The sequence below is a fragment of the Hyla sarda genome, chromosome 2 (assembly GCF_029499605.1).
Source record: "Hyla sarda isolate aHylSar1 chromosome 2, aHylSar1.hap1, whole genome shotgun sequence".
Lineage (NCBI taxonomy): Eukaryota > Metazoa > Chordata > Amphibia > Anura > Hylidae > Hyla > Hyla sarda.
In genome coordinates this window covers 241887860-241906683 of record NC_079190.1, presented here as the reverse complement: position 1 = coordinate 241906683, position 18824 = coordinate 241887860, and the positions used below count along the sequence as shown (strand labels likewise).

The window sequence follows — 18824 nt, the reverse complement described above, 5'->3', positions numbered from 1 at the left end:
GGTACCCGGTCTCCATCTTCTCCCCCCGTTCTGCCCGACATCCAGGGGTGGGCAGAACGGGGGGGTTTCCATGGCAACCCACTGTCCTGCGCTGTCATTGGTCAGAATTCATTTCTGACTAATGGCAGGGGATAGGAGGAGATCGCAGCACTGCGACCTCACTCCTATCCCTCAGGATGAGGATGATGGGCGCTGTCACTGACAGCTCCGATCATCCCTATTTTCCGGGTGATCGGTTCACCAGAGACCCGATCAGCCCAGAATAGCAGAAAATCGGATGTCTGAATTGACATGCGATTTTCTGCGATCGCCGACATGGGGGGGGGGGAGGGATCTCAGGACCCCTCTCGGCGATGTGCCGGGATGCCTGCTGAATGATTCCAGCAGGCATCCCGGTCCAGTCCCCAACCGGCTAGCGGTAGGGACCGGAATTCCCACAGGCGTATGCATACACCCTACATCCTTAAGGACTCGGGATGCAGGGCGTACGCCCCACATCCTGAAGAGTTTAAGGGATTAATCATATAGTTGCCTTTCTTGGTCATTTTACTGTGTGTTTTGTGGCAGTTTACCTGTTCTTGTAGTGGTACAGTCCACAGTTGTCTGTTAACAGTTGTTTGCTGAGCTAGGCGCAGTTGCTATGACTGTTATGTTGCAGTGGCCATTTTAACTGCCATCCAAGAGACAGCCTGAAGAACAGTACAGTGCCAGTCCTGAGTGTCCCCCCCCCCCCCCCCCCCCCCCAATTGAATGGAGATGATGCTGCTTCTCTCTGTTTCTGTAATGTGAGGTGAACACAGATGGTGCACAGGTTTGCGCAGTGTTGGCACCGAGGTGACACATTGCTCCTCATGTCACCATCTTATTGATTGATGCAATTTTCCTTCTCAACTTGCGCTTAATTCTCTTTCTTATAGCCGCACCATTTCTAAATAATGAAACAATGTAAAAATCTTTTCTAGATTATTAATAAGTGCTACATTAACCCTTTCAAGATTAGGGCCGTAATATGTCATCATGTCCACAGTGTAATGTTACCCTTTTATACTTTCTATACAATTCTATATTAATATACACAGGGGCTTTAAAGGTGTTATCCAGGATTAGAAAAAAAAAAAAAGCTTTTTTTCTTCCAAAAACAGTGCCACACTGGTGATATTGTATCTCAGATCCATTGAAGTAAATGGCAATGAGTTGTGATCACACATAATCTGAGGACAGGTGTGGTGCTGTTGTAGGAAGAAGCAACTATGCTTTTCTTATCCTCGATTACCCCTTTAACCCCTTAACGACCAAGGATGTAAATTTACATCCTAGTGATGCAGTACTAAGCGCACCAGGATGCATATTTACGTCCTGTACATGACCGAGAGCATCGGAGCGATGCTCGGATCATGCGCGGATGGTCCCGGCTGATGATTGCAGCCAGGAACCCGCCGGTAATGGCAGACATCCGTGATCGCGCGGTCAGAAATATGGGTGATCGCTGCCCCGGTGATCCGATCATCCAGAACGGCAGACAGAGGTCCCCTCACCTGCCTCCGCCGCCTTCCACGGGTCTTCTGCTCTGGTCTGAGATTGACCAGAGCAGAAGATGACCGATAACACTGATCAGTGCTATATCATATGCATTGCACTGAACAGTATTAGCAATCAAAGGATTGCTATAAATAGTCCCCTAAGTGTAAAAGTTAAAAAAAAGTAAAAAAAAATTTAAAAAAAAAGTTAAAAAAAAAGTTAAAAATCCCCTCCCCCAATAAAAATGTAAAATGTCCATCATACACATATTTGGTATCGCCGCTGCATAAATGTCCGAACTATTAAAATATAATGTTATTGAACCCGTACAGTGAACGGCGTGAACGTTAAAAAATGCGCTCAATTGCTGCTTTTTGTCACATTTTATTTAAACTAAATTATTAAAAAATTATTAAAGGGGTATTCCAGGAAAAAAAAATTTTTATATATCAACTGGCTCCAGAAAGTTAAACAGATTTGTAAATTACTTTAATCTTAATCCTTTCAGTACTTGTGAGCTTCTGAAGTTAAGGTTGTTCTTTTCTGTCTAAATCCTCTCTGATGACACCTGTCTCGGGAAACGCCCAGTTTAGAAGCAAATCCCCATAGCAAACCTCTTCTAACTGGGCGTTTCCCGAGACAGGTGTCATCAGAGAGCACTTAGACAGAAAAGAACAACTTTAAAGGAGAACTACGGGATTGAAAAATGTATCCCCTATCCTAAGGATAGGGGATAAGTTTCAGATCGCGGGGGGTCCGACCGCTGGGGCCCCCGCGATCTCCCGTACGGGGCCGCGGCTCTCTGTTTAGAGAGGGCGTGTTGACCACTGCACGAAGCAGCGGCCGACACGCCCCCTCCATACACTGCTATGGGAGAGCTGGAAATTGCCGAAGGCAGCGCTTCGGCTCTCCCATAGCAGTAAATGGAGGGCGCGTGTCAGCCGCCGCCTCGTGCGGTGGTCGACACGCGCTCTCTATGCATAGAGCCGCGGCCCCGTACGGGAGATCGTGGGGGACCCCAGCGGTCGGACCCCCCGCGATCTGAAACTTATCCCCTATCCTTTGGATAGGGGATAAAATTTTCAATCCCGTAGTTCTCCATTAACTTCAGAAGCTCATAAGTACTGAAAGGATTAAGATTTTTTTTATAGAAGTAATTTACAAATCTGTTTAGCTTTCTGGAGCCAGTTGATATATATAAAAAAGTTTTTTCCTGGAATACCCCTTTAGCAGTTTTATATACACAAATGTGGTATCAATAAAAAGTGCAGATCATATATCAAATATTTGCCCACATACCGCCGCTTATACGGAAAAATGAAAAAGTTATAGGTCGTCAAAATAAAAGGATTTTAAACATACTAATTTGGTTAAAAAGTTTGCGATTTATTTTAAGCAAAACAATAATAGAAATGTAGGTAATCATGGGTATCATTTTAATCGTATTGACCCACAGAATAAAGAACATATGTCATTTTTACCTAAATTGTATGTTGTGAAAAAGAAAACCTTCCAAAATTTGCAAAATTGCGTTTTTCTTTTTAATTTCCCCACACAAATATTTTTTTGGGTTGCGCCATACATTTAATGGTAAAGTGAGTGATGTCATTATGCAGGACATCTGGTCACGCAAGAAACTAAGCCCTCATACTAGTCTGTGGATGAAAATATAAAAGAGTTATGATTTTTACAAGAGGAGGAGGAGGAAAAAACAAAAATGCAAAAATAAAATTGGCCTGGTCCTTAAGGGGTAATGTGGCACCAAGACACAATCGTTTGCCTTTTTACTTTTTTAAGGAAGACAATTGGGGAAAATGTTTCTTTTTGTAATTAAATTAAGTATAGTACAGTGTCCCCTCCCTTGTATAGCATTGATTGTGACATCAGATTACAGGGCTGATGACATCATAGGAAAAGACAGAATACTTAGCCAGATGCACAGGTTGCAATCTCATTCGCTTATTAGGGTTCAGTCTTCTTTGCCGATCTCTTAAAATAAAGGCAAAAGAGAAGAAAAAGTATTTAGAAGGACAAACTAGGAAAAGAGCTGAGCAGAGACCAGAACAGTGGAAATATCTGGAAGCCACCAGAAGATACCAAGAAAGAACAAGTTATTGGCGTTCCTGCAGAATATCTGGGCCCGGATGACCCATAAGAGGAGAAAAACTTCCAGCAAAGAAGAGAGGTGTAAGTGACCTCCCTGGACCCCTCAACATCCATCTGATGGACGGCACAGGTAAAACATCATAAAAAAAACAATTGAGTTCACAGTCATGTTTGTAGCCAAAAAGCTATGATATAGAAATTGCTGATATTTTCTTTACATTTTTATTGACATTTCCCTGTTTTACAGTTAGATTTTGCTATCCCTGCCTTTATTTCTTATTAGGGCCACTAATAAGGAACATGCTTATTATTTTAACTGCTGTTTGGAATTATGGTAATTATGTGTGCACACAATTTCTTGGCCGCTATACTACCAAGGAGTTTGGACCTTGACCTCCCTTTCCACTGAACGAGGGGGTGCGGTGTATTTGCAGGGGAGTTTTGATTAGATATATGTTGGCAGGGGCTCTGTGTGGGGGAGGGGGATGATATAAAGGAGCAAGGGCTTTGTGGAAGAAGAGGGCAGCAGTGGCTCCAAGAAAGGGCAGGGAACACTAAAGGAGAGAGGGAGCTCTTTAAGAACAGACACAGGGGCTCTATAGGTTAACGGTATGTTTATACAATTTTACAATTACAAATGGCTGTTTGAAGGCTGCCATAAGGCTGATGTGCATCCAGTGAAAATGAGTATAAACTCGAGGTTCTAGGCCCTTCTCTGTACCCAGTGGAGCCATTTTGCCTTAAAGGAGTAGTCCAGTGGTGAACCCAGTGTTGAACAACTTATCCCCTATCCTAAGGATAGGGGATAAGTTTGAGATCGCAGGGGGTCCGACCGCTGGGGCCCCCTGCGATCTCCTGTACAGGACCCCCACAGCCCGCGGGAAGGGGGCGTGTCGACCTCTACACGAAGCGGTGGCCGACACGCCCCCTCAATACAACTCTATGGCAGAGCTGCTTTCGGGAATCTCTGGCTCTGCCATAGAGATGTATTGAGGGGGCGTGTCGGCCGCCTTTCGTGCGGGGGTCGACACCCGATATCTGGCCGGAGAGCCTGGCCCCCGTACAGAGAGAGCGCAGGGGGCCCCAGCGGTCAGACCCCCTGCAATCTCAAACTTATCCCCTATCCTTAGGATAGGGGATACGTTTTTCACCACTGGACTACCCCTTTAATGTCTATAGGAGAAACCGCTGACGATGCTTCTTTCTGGGATTAGTGGAGTCTCAGTGGTCAGAATCTTACCAGTCAGACATTTACAACTTATTTAATTCATCTTACATAAATGTCTTCGCAATGGTGAGATTTATCAAATTATTTCTTTTTCTTCTCATTTTTCCAAATGAGCAATCTGGTTGCTATGGGCAACTGCACCACTCTTCCTCTACAAAAGTTTTGATAAATCCCCCCAATATTGCCTTATGTGAATCCCTCCATCTCATATGTTGTGCACCATTTATTTCCACTGATTCAGTTGAGGCTTTATTTTATTGGATTTCTAAGAACTGTTTGCACAGAATTAAATGCATACATTTTTGGAAATAAAACTTTTATCGGAGCAGGGATAGAAAAAATTATAAGGATTTATACAGGTTCACTGTGGGAAAGTCATCAAGACCTGTGCAGAGGAAAAGTTGACCAGTTGCCCATAGCAACCAATCAGATCACTTCTTTTATTCTTGATAAGGCCTCTGAAAACTAAAAAGTGACCTGATTGGTTGCTATGGGCAACTTGTCCCCAGCATAGTCTTGATAAATCTCCCCCACTGTCACTTTTTCTTGCACCAGTTTTGACAAGTGTCCCTAGATAGTCTGTATGAAGCTGTATCCAGTTTTCTCCCTCAGGAGGTCGCCTCCTCTTTCAGAAACATAAGTATCTAAAGCAGGGGCCTCAAACTGGTGGCCCTCCAGATGTTGCAAAACTTCAACTCCCAGCATGCCCGGACATGCCCAGACAGCCGTTGGCTGCAGCCAACTGCCTTTAGCTGCAGCCAACGGCATGTCCAGACATGCTGGGAGTATAAGTTTTACAACATCTGGAGGGCCACCAGTTTGAGACCCCTGATCTAAAGGGAGTCTGTCAGGTAACATATATATTTTTTAATTTATTTTACACTTTTTAAGTCCTCATGGAGGACTGTTAACCCCTTCCCGCTACAGGACATATGCATACGTCCCAGCACCGGACATGTTTATGTGCTGGGACATATGCATACGTCCTGCTGATGTCCTGCTCAGCCGCGTGCACCGTATTTCACACTGCACAAAATCGGGTGCAGCAGCGGAAAAAACGCTGCACATTCTTAGTGATCATACACACAGGGATAGCGGGCGCCAGCCCTGCGTTTTCACTGAAGTTTGGAGGCGGAGCCACGTGTCACAGTCAAGCCGGGATGCGGCTGTGAAAACGCAGGGCTGGCGCCGGCTATATCTGTGTGTGTAATTATTAAGAATATGCAGCGTATCTCCCGCTGCTGCACCCGATTTTGTGCAGCGTGAAATACGCTGCAAAAGCGGTACGTGGGACCGCAGCCTAAAGCTCTCTGCTTATAGACATACCAAATAAATTATATATTGATTCACATATACAATGGGGGAGATTTATCAAAACCTGTCCAGAGGAAAAGTTGCTGAGTTGCCCATAGCAACCAATCAGCTCCCTTCTTTCATTTTTCACAGGCCTCTTTAAAAATGAAGGAAGCGAGCTGATTGGTTGCTATGGGCAACTGGAGAACTTTTCCTCTGGACAGGTTTTGACAAATCTCCCCCAATATGTCTACCTTTATGGCATCATAAAGTTGACATGTTTTTACTTTTGGAAGACATCAGAGCTTCAAAGTTCAGCAGCAATATTCCAATTTGTCGCAAAATTTTCAAAATCAGAATTTTTCAGGGACCAGTTCAGTTTTGAAGTGAATTTGAGGGTCTTCATATTAGAAATACCCCATACATGACCCCATTATAAAAACTGCACCCCTCAAAGTATTCAAAATGACATTCAGAAAGAGAAAATTCACAATCTTCATTTTATACACTCGCATGTTCTCGCAGACCTAGTTTTTGAATTTTTATAAGGGGTAAAAGGAGAAAAAGCCCCCCCCAAAATTTGTAACCCAATTTCTCTCGAGTAAGGAAATACCTCATGTGTGGATGTAAAGTGCTCCGTGGGTGCACTAGAGGGCTCAGAAGGGAAGGAGCAACAGTAGGATTTTGAGAAGTGAATTTTGCTGAAATGGTTTTGGGGGGTCATGTCGCATTTAGAAAGCCCCCATGGTGCCATAACAGCAAAGAAAACCCCACATGGCACACAATTTGGGAAACAACACCCCTCAAGGAAGGTAACAAGGGGTAGAGTGAGCCTTAACACCCCACAGGTGTGTGATGGCTTTTCGGTAAAGTCGGATGTGTAAATGAAATTCTTTTTTTTTTCACTAAAATTCTTTTTTTTTCCCAAATTTACAATTTTTACAAGAGGTAATAGGAGAAAATGCCCCCCAAAATGTTTAACCCCATTTCTTCTGAGTATTGAAATACCCCATGTGTGGACATAAAGTGCTCTGCAGGCGCACTACAATGCTCAGAAGAGAAGGAGTCATATTTGGCTTTTTGAAAGCAAATTTTGCTGAAATAGTTTTTGAAATAAGAAAGGGCTCCGAAGTGAGAGAGCGTCATGCACATTTGAGGCCTAAATGAGGGATTTTCATAGGGACAGACCCGGATGCAAGAATTACGCCTCCAAAACCAAAATTACCCGACGGCAGTATTTCCCAAACAGGGTGCCTTCAGCTGTTGCAAAACTACCAGCATGCCTGGACAGTCAATGGCTGTCCGGCAATACTGGGAGTTGTTGTTTTGCAGCAGCTGAAGGCTCCGTTTTGGAAACTGTGCAGTACCAGACGTTTTTTTATTTTTATTGGGTTGGGGGGGGGGGGGGGGGTAAATGTGTAGGGGTATGTGTATATGTAATGTTTTACCCTTTATTTTGTGTAGTGTAGTGTCTTTAGAGTACATTTACAGAGGCAGGGGTCTACAGCGAGTTTCCCGCTAGGAGTTTGAGCTACAGCAGAAAATTTGCTGCATCTCAAACTTGCAGTGAGAAACTCACTGTAAACCCCCGCCCGTGGGAGGGGGTTCAAACCTCCAGCTGTTGCAAAACTACAACTCCCAGCATGCACTTTGGCTGTCCGTGCATGCTGGAGGTTGTAGTTATGCAACGGTTGGAGGCACACTGGTTGCAAAACACAGAGTTTGTTACTTAACTCAGTGTTTTGCAACCAGTGTGCTGCCTCCAGCTGTTGCAAAACTTCTACTCCCAGCATGTATGGTCTATCAGTGCATGCTGAGAGTTGTAGCTTGCAACAGCTGTACGCACGCTGGTTGCGAAAAACACTGAGTTAGGTAACAAACTCTCAGTGTTTCGCAACCAGTGTGCCTTCAACTGTTGCAAAAGCTTCAACTCTCAGCATGCAGTGACAGTAGAAGGGCAACAGCTGGAGGCATACAACTACAACTCCCAGCATGCCCTTTGACTGTCCGTGCATGCTGGGAGTTGTAGTTACGCAACAGCTGGAGGCACACTGGTTGCAAAACACAGAGTTTGTTACTTAACTCAGTGTTTCGCAACCAGTGTGCCTCCAGCTGTTGCAAAACTACAACTCCCAGCATGTATGCACTGACAGACCATACATGCTGGGAGTTGTAGTTTTGCAACAGCTGGAGGCACACTGGTTGCGAAACACTGAGTTAGGTCACAAACCGTGTTTCGCAACCAGTGTGCCTTCAGCTGTTGCAAAACTACAATTTTCAGCATGCACTAACAGCCGAAGGGCATGCTGTGACTTGCAGTTTTGCAACAGCTGGAGGTACACTACTACAACTCCCAGCATGCCCTTTGGCTGTCCGTGCATGCTGGGGGTTGTTGCTAAGCAACAGGAGGCCAGATTTACCTTCTGCCGCCGACTCCACTTCTGGGGCTGCGGTCCCGCCGCTGATGGCAGGGATCTGGGGCCCCCATGCCAGGTACAGACTCCCGGCACCTGCCCTCACCCTCCGGAATAAGGGCAGAGCGGGTGCCGTTAGAGACACCCCCACAACAAGACTCCTGATTCGTCGGACGGTAACGGCCAACGAATCAGGTCGATCGTGAGGAGGCACCAGTGCCACCTCACTCCTGCTGCTAAAGGGTTAGGTGAACAGGAAGATGGACAGGAAGGCTGCAGGGGTGGAGGAGGCCTATATTTGCGCACCATGATTTTTGAATCACTGTGCCCAAAATGTGTAATCCAGTAAAGCTCTCATAGCCCTCTATGTCATTGTCCTTTGCATATTGTGCCGAGGGGGAATTTGGTGTTGTATAGTCAGAGAATTTGCCATGGTAGTATAAAATTGTTTGTGCTTATGTTACCTGGCTACGAAGCTTCTCCCGAGGCAGAGTCTGATCTGCTATGTATGTCAGTGAAACACTGATAGCTGTCAATTTTACACTGATAGGAATAATGCACTGCAATGTATTATGAGTGTCAAGTCCCCTAGTGGGACAGTAAAATAAAATAAAAAAGTGAAATAACTTAAAAAATAAATTAAATATAGTAAATAAATGAAAAATAAATAAATTTTAAAAAATTACTAAACATACACAATCTGTTTTTCCTCCCCCCAAAAGTGTTGTTTTTTATAATGTGTTAAACCCTTTTAAGTTCTTGAAACAAGGAATTCCAGTGGGCTTTTAAATATGGAAAAGTAGTCACCAGATGTCAATTTCTTATTCCAATGTATAATGAAATATGTCGTACATGTTGGTATGAGATTTATTGTATCAGGATTGCCAGATTATGAGATTTTAGGCTGTGAGAACTTTTCTGTTTTTTGCCACTTAAAATGAGTGAGGCAAAGAATTGGTCAGGGCACCAGTTGGGAGATGGACAGGAAGGCTGCAGGGGTGGAGGAGGCCTATATGTGCGCACAGTGGCCAACATTTATCATTGTCTATAGACTGTTTTTTGTGTCTACAAAAGGCGCAAAAAAGGCACAAGCAGGGTTTAATTGCGTCTTTTTTGCGCCTTTTGGTTTACACAATACTGCTGATTTTGAGTTGCAATCCACAGATTTTGGCAATACACATGATATAGAAGGGTTTTATGAACTGCGCCTTTTGGTGAAAGGGCGCAAAAAAGGCGCAAAGCCACAGAAAAGTCTCTAAAACTACATCAGCCCAGACTTAGCTTTTTGGTGAATGTGAAGAGAGAAATTTCAGAAAATGTGACCTGCACAAAATGTATGAAATGCTCTGTGCCCATTTAATTAATTTGGTGTTCCTACACATTACCAGCACCCAAAAAAAAAGGTGTAGAAAAATTCTTCACTTATTCACTTACACCTAAAATAAAAAAATGCTTCACTTACACCCACAATAATAAATGCCGGCCCGTGACTTTTGAATCACTGTGCCCAAAATGTGTAATCCAGTAAAGCTCTCATAGCCCTCTATCTCATTGTCCTATGCATATTGTGCCGAGGGTCATTTGGGGTGTATGGTCATAGCCTTGGAGAGAAATTGCCAGGTTTGTGCTTTTTTTTAAACAAATGTTATTTTATTATTCCTTTTTACATCAAACTACAATAAATATTACATCATATAAATACAATCCATACCACAAACAATATCTCACATAATTAAATCCCCCCCTTTCCACTCCTCAAAATGAGTCCTAGTGCCCTGTCCAACCCCGTATCACCCACAAATCCTACATACTCTTTATATATATAATCCCCCCCCTTTTTTTTTTTTTTACTTACACCTATACATTTCAATTTCCATTTTCCTAAAAAAAAGAATTTTTTTTTACCCTACCGCACCACTCCTTAACATCTTTCACTTCCGCAGCTTCTCCTCTTTCCCCTTTCCTTCTTTGTAGCTGCTTTTGCCATTTAATATTTTCCAAAGTGTATATCATAAATTATATTTCAGCTTACTTTATCTTACTCCTCTTCCTAAAAAGTAATGGTACCCTCCTGTGGCACCAGCCTTCATGACTCTCTTGTGATCTACTGTTGATGTGTTAATTAATATCCCCAGGATCCACAAGCTCAAGGAGAAACTAACACTTATTTTAACTCGAACTTATTCCATTTACAAACCGTACTTTGTGCAGCCTTCATCAGTTTAATAAACCAACCGCATGAGAATTTTTATCATCTCAAACTTCCGTACAACACCTCTACACCTCTATTAACCCCTTAACTTCAATGGACGTAAATGTATGTCATGGTGACGTGGACATGATCGCGAGCACCGGAGCTATCAGCAGCCAGGGACCCACCATTAACCCCTCCAATGCCGTGAGCAATACAGATCACCGCATCTGCGGCATTGCGGTATTTTGAACGGATGATCGGATCGCCCGTGGGGATCCGATCATCCAGCAATGCGGCCGGAGGTCCCCTCACCTGGCCCCGGCCGTCTCCCGGAGTCTTCTGCTCTGGTCTGAGATCGAGCAGACCAGAGCAGAAGATGACCGATAATACTGAGCAGTGCTGTGTTAGAAAAAAAAAAAAGTACAAAAATGTAAAATAAAAAAGTAAAAAAATGTGAAAAATCCCCTCCCCCAATAAAAAAGTAGTTTTTCCCATTTTAAACCCCAAAAAGCTTTAAAAAAAAAGTAACACACATATTTGGTATCGCCGCATGCGTGAAAGTCTGAACTATTAAAATATATTGTTAATCATCCCATACGGTGAACGGCGTAAACGTAGAAAAAATAAAAAAAAGTCCAAAATTGCTGCTTTTTTGTCACATTTTATTCCAAAAAAATTATAAAAAATTAATAAAAACTTAAACCTAAGCAAAAGTGATACTCATAAAAACTAAAGATCATGGCGCAAAAAATGAGCCCTCATATCGCCCCATATACGGAAAAATTAGAAAGTTATAGGTAGTCAAAATAGGGCAATTTCAAACATACTAATTTTGTTAAAATGGTTTGAGATTTTTTTTAAGCGGTACAATTATAGAAAAGCATATATCATGGGTATCATTTTAATCGTATTGACCCACAGAATAAATAAAATATGTAATTTTTACCGGAAAGTGTACAGCGTGAAAACAAAACCTTCCAAAATTAGCTAAATTGCGGTTTTCTTTTCAATTTTCCCACATAAATAATATTTGTTTGGTTGTGCCGTATATTTTATGGTAATATAAGTGATGTAATTACAAAGTACAATTGGTGACGCAAAAAACAAGCCCTTATATGGGTCTGTCGATGGAAATATAAGAGAGTTATGATTTTTAGAAGGCGAGGAGGAAAAAACGAAAATGCAAAAATAAAATTGGTCTGGTCCTTAAGGCCAAAATGGGCCTGGTCCTTAAGGGGTTAAATAAAGGTGAAGAGGCCCACAACATACACTCAATAAAAAAACAAAAACAAAATAAAAAATTATTTGGTCTGAAGAGCACATGCGCGCGACACGGCCCGTTACCTGAGTCTCCACTACACGTCTGCTCCCCCGCACGCCATGCACCTGTGGACAAAGAAATAAAGAAACCAACTTTACCGGTTAGTGCTCCGCTCCTTTCTTTCTTACTATTGTGTTATGAACTGTGCTGACAAGCGTAGAGCACTGTAATACCGGCTAGGTTTCTCAATAGATATGGCTGCAGGATTCACACTGCTGTATGACTGCAAAAGAAGATTGAATGCAGGGAGGTGCAGGGTTAACCTTTTCATTGCCGAAAAAATTTTCATTCAGACGCCGGCAGTAAAATAATAAATATATATATATATATATATATATATATATATATATATATATACGCACCAGAGGAGCGGCCTCCGCCACAATCCTTTTCCTGGTTGCCGGTGGTCGGTGAGTCACACTGCCGCTCAGCCTATCTCTGGCCGAGGCAGGACTTCGCTGCGGATGGTGATTGTCAGTATGCCTCACCAACCACCGGCAACCAGGAAAAGGATCACGGCGAAGGACGCTCCCCTGAAGGCACCTGGGGAGCGACAGCAGGTATGTATATTTATTATTTTACTGCCGGCAGTCTGAATGAAAATTTTTGCATCCCGGAATACTCCTTTAAGATATTTACTGTAAGCCAGTGTTTTCCAACCATGGCACCTCCAGCTGTTGCAAAACCACAACTCCCAGCATGCCCAAACAACCTTTGGCTGTCCAGGCAAGCTGAGAGTTGTAGTTTTACAACAGCTGGAGGCACCATGGTTGGAAAACACTGGCTTCTAAGATCAGAGGATGTCACTATGCGCAACTTCTATGAAGTGAGTGCAAGAGTTACTGCGCTAACTTCATAGCCATATTAACCTATAGATTCCCTAAGGGAATCCAAAAATTGCCCTATTTTCCCATATATATAAATTCTTTATGGTATTCCCACAAGCTTTATTAAATTATAAAGTAAATGTGCAAAAATTAGATTATTTAGAAACTCACACAGTTAAAATCTGGCAAGTCAGCAGCTTAGCAAACCTGAGCTGCTGCTTTGCTGTATTAAAATGTCTCCCTACTCTGCCCCCCTCGACATGTTTCACTGCGTCCGCAGCGTTAGCAAGAGGTAGCGGACTTGCCAGATTTTAACTGTGTGAGTTTCTAAATCATCTAATTTTTGCACATTTACTTTATAATTTAATAAAGCTTGTGGGAATACCATAAAGAATTTATATATATGGGAAAATAGGGCAATTTTTGGATTCCCTTAGGGAATCTATAGGTTAATATAATAAGTTAACCCTCCATATATTGGTCCAAGAAGTGAAGAACTTCATAGCCATGCCGTAAATGAACGGCGCTTAATGCCCCTTTTCTAACCCCCTGACCTCCTCCTTGCTCCTTTTTTCCACCTCCCTCCCCTCCTCCATGCTCCTCTTCCCAACACCTTCCCCTCCTCCATGCTCCTTTTTCAGGGGGGGTATTGGAAAAGGAGGTCAGAGGGGGGCTTATTCATGCTCCTCCCCCCCCCCCCCCGTCCTCCACAACGTTCCTTTTCCAACACCCCCCCCCCCATCTGTCCTCCATGTTCCTTTCCCCCTCCCCTCTGTCATACTCCATGCCAGTGTTTCCCAACCAGGGTGCCTCCAGCTGTGGCCAAACTACAACTCCCAGCATGCCCAGACAGCCTTTGGTTGTCCAGGCACGCTGGAAGTTGTAGTTTGGCCACAGCTGGAGGCACCCTGGTTGGGAAACACTGCTCCATGCTCTTCTAGCCAGCAAACCCTCCCCCGCCTCTCTCACCTTTGACCCTCCGTCATTGTTTTCCAGCCTCGTCCTCCTCCTCGTCTTGCAGGGAGGATGCAGAATCTCTAGGCGGCGGCGGGATGTCCTCGTTCTCCTGCGCAGCTGGGGCAGGGACCGTGACGTCAGGTGCGTGCTTCCGACGTCTGCTGCTCTTAAAGTGGCAGTGTCCCTTCCCCCAGCCGATGTTACTTGGGGCAGGGGGACCGGATTAAATGAGGCCCCCCTTCAGCACCACCAGAGAAGGGGGTCTCCTGGTCTCCCCTGGCGTAGGGGCCCGGTCCGACCGTTGCGACCTCTATAGCTACGCCACTGGCACCACCCCTTACAAAATGAGAATAAACTCAACCCTCTACCCCTTCCAACCCCCCCCCCCCTCCCCCAAAGCAAAAGGGGAGGGAGGAGAAAGAAAAAGAGAGAGAAAAAAAAAAGATATTTTTAATTATATATCTCTCCCTTTATCTCCTAAGATTTTCTTCCAAGCATAATCTCTCTCTCTCGCTCCTTCATACCTTCGATCCATTTATCCCAAATTGCATGAAATTTTGGCAGACATCATGCTTTAACTGCCCTATCAAATTCGAAATGTGTTATTTTACATACTGTAACATAAAATTCATCAATATTAGGGGCTTCTTTAAACATCTATCTTCTTGCCACTAAGAGTCTGGACACAAATTGCACTTTACCTCTTATCTCCTTAAAGGGGTACTCCGGTGCTTAGACATCTTATCCCCTATCCAAAGGATAGAGGATAAGATGCCTGATCGCGGGAGTCCAGCCGCTGGGGACCCCCGGGATCTTGCACGCGGAACCAGTTTGTAATCAGTCCCCGGAGCGTGTTCACACGCTCCGGGAACTGATTACAAACGGGATGCCGCGTGCAAGATCCCGGGGGTCCCCATCGGCGGGACTCCCGCAATCAGGCATCTTATCCCCTATCCTTTGGATAGGGGATAAGATGTCTAAGCACCGGAGTACCCCTTTAACAACGCAGGATGTATATTTATGTCCTGCACCAGCTCCCGCAATATAAACGGGTCGGTCCCAGCGGCCGTCAACAGCCGGGACCCGCGGCTAATGCTGGCCATCACCAATTGTGGTAATGCCTGGTATTAACCCTTCAGACGCGGCAATTAAAGTTGCCGCCGCGTCTGATGTGAGACCGAAAGCAGCCCGGCAGCTCAGTTGGGCTGTTCGGGACTGCCGCGATGAAATCGCAGTGTCCCGAACAGCTTGCAGGAGATCAGGAGGATCTCTACCTGTCTCCTGCGTGTCCTGTTGCTGAATGACTGTTCCTGCCCGAGATCCAGGCAGGAGCAGTTGAGCGGCGATAACACTGATCAATGCCTTGTTAATGCATGGCAGTGATCAGTGTAGGAAATCAGTGTGTGCAATGTTATTAACCCCTATGGGGGGCTATAACCTTGGGGAAAAAGTAAATAAAAAGTGTTCGTAAATGTGATTTAACCCATTCCCTAATAAAAGTTAGAATCACCCCCTTGCTCCCATAAAAAAAACTATGTAAATAAAAATAAATATAAACATATGTGGTATGGCCGCGTGCGTAAATGTCCAAACTTTAAAAATATATCGTTAATTAAACCGCACGGTCAAAAATAGCATATTTTTAGTCACTTTTTGTACCATTAAAAAAACCATTAAAAAGCGATCAAGAAATCCGATCAAAGCAAAAATGGTACCGATAAAAACTTCAGATCACAGCGCAAAAAAATGAGCCCTCAAACATCCCCATATGCGGAAAAATAAAAAAGTTATAGGGGTCAGAAGAGGACATTTTTTAACGTATAAATGTTCCTGCATGTAGTTATGATTTTTCAGACGTACGACAAAATCAAACCTATATAAGTAGGGCATCATTTTAACCATATAGACCTACAGAATAATGATAAAGTGTTATTTTTACCAAAAACGGAAGCCCGTTATATGGAAAAAAAAAAATTTTTTCCCATTTTGCCATGGATTTTTGGGTAAAATTACTAATGTCACTGCAAAGTAGAATTGATGGTGCAAAAAATAAGCCATAATATGGATTTTTAGGTGGAAAATTGAAAGGGTTCTGATTTTTATAAGGTAAGGAGGAAAAAACGAAAATGTAAAAACTGAAAAACGCTAAGTCCTTAAGGGGTTAAGGTGCGTTTCATTCTGACTGAATGACTGCTCTGCACCTTATGAGCCATTACTACTTTTTCCTTCTACTGCTCTTCCATGGCTACCAACCTAGCCTTGAGATCACTTTGTAGAGCCAGATATGCCTCACACAGAACATTCACTTCTTCCTTGAATGAGACCTGCTTGGCCAGACTCTCCAATTCACTCTCCTTGCTGGTCACAAGATCCTGGGAGAAGGACAGTTCATTCTGCAGAGCCGCAAACTCATTTTCTGCAGCTGAAGCTTTGCTTCCTGCTCTTTCAAGCCAACTTGTTCCAACTCTTCTCCTCCTTTAGGGGTTGTTGTCCCCTTTGCAAGGATCTTGGCCGCTTGAGCCTCAGGGTAGTCCCCGGACAGTCTCTCTGCTCTCCAGCAGACTTCTCTTTCATTTCACCACTGTCTCTCCGCTCACGTGCAGAAACTTCAAGAGCTCCTGGATCTGCAACAACAACATCTGGTCCAGTGGTTCGACCTTCCTGGTCATGATCCATCTCTGGTTCAGACGTCACATCTCCTTCACTCAGGTCTCTGTCTATGACAGTAAGCGCAGCACCCAGCTCCACATGTACTCTCTTCAGTACTTCTGTATTATCCACAGACATCTCTGTAGCTTCTTTTCCGGTCACCTCTTCAAGATGACCACACAATTTCAACCCCCTTTGGGCTCATCTTTATTCACAAGGTTCAGCATAGCTTCCTCTTTCTCGGTCTCAGTCACTTCTTCCAGGTGACAGTGCAATTCTAGCCCCACCTTGGGTTCATCTTCAGAAGGCGGATGGAACCCATGTTCCTGTACCGGATCTATTTCTGGCTTTACTAAAGAGTCTGTTTCAGACAGAGGCACACATCACTTCAGTCTCTGGATCATCTTGGACTTGACTTGCAGTCTGTTCTTCAATCTCCCAGCAGTCTGGTAGACCCCTATCTGACATATCTAGCGACTGCTGACACTCCTCATCCTCTGCTGAGTTTCTCTCACCTGACAGTCTTCCCATAACTGCTGAAAAAATGGAAAATCCGTCCCCAGTACTACATCATACTCCAGGGAGGGCTCTATTGCAACCTTGTGACTCACAGTACCATAGGGTGTAGAAATACAGACATTAACAGTTTTATAACCCAAAATAACTGCCTGTATAGACACTATGACAGGGTCCGGCTTCACCAGACTTATTATACCTCTAGGCTCTAGCAAAGCAATCATCTTTTTACCACCTACTACCAGCTCAGGGTGGGTTCACACTACGTTTTCTCCCATACGGGAGCGCATACGGCAGGGGGGAGCTAAAACCTCGCGCTCCCGTATGCCTTCGTATGTGCTCCCGTATGTCATTCATTTCAATGAGCCGGCCGGAGTGAAACGTTCGGTCGGCTCATTTTTGCGCCGTATGCGCTTTTGCCCCGGACCTAAAACTGTGGTCAACCACGGTTTGAGGTCCGGTCGTAAAAGCGCATACGGCGCAAAAATGAGCCGACCGAACGTTTCACTCCGGCCGGCTCATTGAAATGAATGACATACGGGAGCGGATATGAAGGCATACGGGAGCGCGAGGTTTTAGCTCCCCCCTGCCGTATGCGCTCCCGTATGGGAGAAAACGTAGTGTGAACCCAGCCTCACACAGGTTTTCTTTTGTCCCATCAGAGTTGGCAGCAGTACACATTACTTCAGAACACACAGGCATGAGTTTTTGACAAAAAACATTATCACGCTGCATAGGTTCAAAATTTACAGGACAGTTCAAACAGTCAAGTAGTGACACACCAGTCATCATTAGCTCAGGAACCTGTGTGTGCGGTTTCTCTGGCACACTCTCCTCATTCCACAACTGCCAAAAACATGGGAAGTCTCTGCCCAGTATAATCTCTATCTTAAATTCGGCACACACCTCCATAACATGGCTTACTGTTCCATAACAGGTTTCAAAGTCAATTAGAACAGTCTTACCACATTCTGGTCGAATCTTCACAAATGGTATTATGTCCGGCATTGCTCTGGATACAGCCTGGTGACAATCCAGTTCCACGTACAGCGGGATACCACCCACCATCAACTCACGGATCCTCACATCCATCCTTTCTGGCCTCCTGACCAGAGGATCATCAGGTGGGAAGACGTCATCTTGCTGAACTGCAGCCAATTTCATCAAGGTGCGCACCATAGCATCCATCTTGGCGACAACTGGTTGCTGTCCACTTCAGTTGCTCCTAGCAACGGCATTTTGACATAGACCCATCTTTGCAAAACAAACACTGTTTACTGCTGTTGTGCTGCACACCGAGAGCGTTCACTCACTGCGATTCGTTGCCCCGAGCAACACTTTCAACACAGGCTCAGTCCTGCTCTTGTACTCCACAGCTGGGCTTGTCCGATTTGCAACATGCAGGGTGGGTTGCTCCTGGCAACAACTTCACTGCAATTCGACTGTTGGTTGCTCTAAGCAATGTGCTGCCGGCATCCTCCACCAATTGTAAGGATTTCTCCCTGGAGATAGCTCTGGAATCGTCCTTGACACCACCACAAGACATGTTTCCACTTCAATAACCCGGCAAACAACAGTACTTTATGAAAGTCTGGCCCCGCCGCCAGCTTTATTAGACAGGTTGCAGGATAAATAAAAACATAACACAGGAACAAAACATAACCCTCGACCGTCCAGTCACTAACTAAACAATTGGAAAATGCAGTGATGGGGATTTGGCGCTTGCAGGACTAGGGCAGTGTATAGAAGCGGATACAGGTGTGAATGCAGACAAGGCAAAATGTGGACGAGCAGTTAAAAC

General features: G+C 44.4%; 1 protein-coding gene and 1 long non-coding RNA gene across 5 annotated transcripts in view; one reads left to right on the top strand and one right to left on the bottom strand.

Moving 5' to 3' along the window:
- LOC130355915 (uncharacterized) overlaps positions 1–695 on the bottom strand; it is a 39617-nt gene extending 38922 nt beyond the window's left edge. Inside the window, exon 1 of the long non-coding RNA XR_008888696.1 lies at positions 573–695. This is a non-coding gene — a long non-coding RNA (uncharacterized LOC130355915). The remainder of the gene's footprint in view (positions 1–572) is intronic.
- A 79-nt stretch (positions 696–774) lies between these two features.
- The window catches only part of LOC130355913 (chymotrypsin A-like), a 211882-nt gene continuing 193832 nt past the window's right edge, over positions 775–18824 (top strand). For 2 of the 4 annotated variants that reach the window (XM_056556760.1, XM_056556756.1), the window contains exon 1: positions 2932–3754. The gene's annotated coding sequence lies outside the window, so the exon portion shown is untranslated. Of the gene's footprint in view, positions 791–2931; positions 3755–5639; positions 5704–18824 lie in introns of those variants that run through there. The other 2 variants (XM_056556758.1, XM_056556757.1) reach the window with 2 other exon arrangements.